This window comes from Perca fluviatilis, chromosome 5 (genome assembly GCF_010015445.1).
Source record: "Perca fluviatilis chromosome 5, GENO_Pfluv_1.0, whole genome shotgun sequence".
NCBI lineage: Eukaryota > Metazoa > Chordata > Actinopteri > Perciformes > Percidae > Perca > Perca fluviatilis.
Window position 1 is genome coordinate 37,505,287 of NC_053116.1, and position 2,520 is coordinate 37,507,806.

Genomic DNA, 2,520 nt, shown 5'->3' on the forward strand with positions numbered 1-2,520 from the left:
CAGCTGCAGGAGAAGCCATGTTTGTTCAAACTGAAATCTGCAGAAAGAAAAGAAACTTTGACTGTTTTATTTTGAAAGTGTGTAACTGGTTTCTGCTGTTCTGCATGTGTGTGTGTCGTACACTCAAGACTGTTTACTGTAATATATATATACTAATACTGTAAAAAGTACAGTGATATTGTAAATATATAGAGTTATACTTGTAAGTCGGCAGTAAACAGCCGTGAGCAGTTTATCACAGAGAATTTTATTTAAACAGGATTTATTGTTTTGGTTTTTACTGGAGGACAGTAAGTTTTTTTTTTTGTTTGTTTTTGTTTTTCGGGAACCGGGAGAGGATGAAGTGATGTCACCACAGCCTCAGTGACATCACCGCCCCCTCCTTCCTAAACTGCATGACATGTCACAGGACAGTGGAAGGCTCTGATTGGCTCAGCCGACAGTCAGCCAAGGGTTAACCCTTCTTCATGAGACTCTGAATCTGTTTCGAATTTTGTGATTCAGCCTGCAGTTGACCTACGGTCTGCCGACACGCAGCTAATGGTGCGTTCTTTTTGTCCACCAAAGTCGTTTTACGAGTCGTTTTCCGGAGTTACGACCCGGAAGTTGCAAAAAGAACGCCCCCCTCGAGGTCGTATTTACGACTCGTCAAGTCGTCTGAACTCAGAGGACCCCGAGCTCACTTTCAAAGATGGCTACGTCGTGCATCACACGTAGTAAACGTTGTGGTTTTCTACAATTTTAAGCACTTTTGACTTTGTTGTAACCAAATGAAAAAGTCGTACACATAGCGCTGTATACTGCTACCTATAGGCATGTCTCTACAGTCTTATTAGGAGTTAAATACCGCCTGATTAGGTATTTTGTAGCTTGTGCAGCTGAAATTGGCTAGAGACGCTCGGTTGCTATATGACAACAACGGCTTTAAGCCGAGTCTTGAGCAGAAAGCAGAGCGGTAGCCTAACGTTAACGTAGGCCAGAAAATCTGCTGACAATATGCAGACACTTAGCCGACTGTAGGCCAGAAAATCTGCTGACAATATGCCGACACTCAGCCGACTGTAGGCCAGAAAATCTGCTGACAATATGCCGACACTCAGCCGACTGTAGGCCAGAAAATCTGCTGACAATATGCCGACACTCAGCCGACTGTAGGCCAGAAAATCTGCTGACAATATGCCGACACTTCAAAACCTAATTTCTAGGCCAGAAAATCTGCTGACAATATGCCGACACTCAGCCGACTGTAGGCCAGAAAATCTGCTGACAATATGCCGACACTCAGCCGACTGTAGGCCAGAAAATCTGCTGACAATATGCCGACACTCAGCCGACTGTAGGCCAGAAAATCTGCTGACAATATGCCGACACTCAGCCGACTGTAGGCCAGAAAATCTGCTGACAATATGCCGACACTCAGCCGACTGTAGGCCAGAAAATCTGCTGACAATATGCCGACACTCAGCCGACTGTAGGCCAGAAAATCTGCTGACAATATGCCGCACTATGAGCCGACTGTAGGCCAGAAAATCTGCTGACAATATGCCAACACTCAGCCGACTGTAGGCCAGAAAATCTGCTGACAATATGCCGACACTTAGCCGACTGTAGGCCAGAAAATCTGCTGACAATATGCCGACACTTAGCCGACTGTAGGCTAGAAAATCTGCTGACAATATGCCGACACTCAGCCGACTGTAGGCTAGAAAATCTGCTGACAATATGCCGACACTCAGCTGACTGTAGGCCAGAAAATCTGCTGACAATATGCCGACACTAGACAGTCTGTCGGTCTACAGTCCACCGACAATCTGCCGACAGTAGGTCAACAAACGGCTGACGTTAGGCCGCCAATCTACCGACTGTAGGCTGCCCATCTGCCGACACTTGGCTGACTGTCGACTGACACGTGGCCGAGGTTTGGCCAACAGTCAGCTGACAACCAGCCAACATAGAGAAGTCTAAACAGATTGAGAACTTCATGAAGAGTCCTGGTGTCAGTGGGCGGAGCTTATCTGACACATCTAATATAGGGGCATGATGATGCAGGGGGTGGAGCTTTGCCTGCAGTTTGTCACTTTCAGATAGTTTGTGAGATTCAGACAAAGTGATTTCTTTGGATTTCTTTTTTTAGGATTTGTTTTCAGGTTTAGGAGCCTTACTATTTTTTAAACAGTTTGTTTGATGTTGTTGTTGATGTGAATTTATATTTTTAGCTGTGAAGAAATATTAGCAATAGAGAAATATTGATCATAAGACAATAATGATTGATCAGTGTGAGTAACAAGTCTTTAAGCTGCTGTAAAAATGACACATGTACAACTCTGTGACAGGTTAGAAATCTACAGCACACACACAAAGAATGCACTTCCTCCGTGTTTAAGTGATTACAAGTGGATTAATTTGTTGCTGATTGGCAGAACTCTTTAATGTCAAACTGAAAATACTAAATAATTGATTCCAGAAGTGTTAAGCCCCAAATGTGTGTCCAGTTTAAACAACCAATCAGAGAGAGAGAGA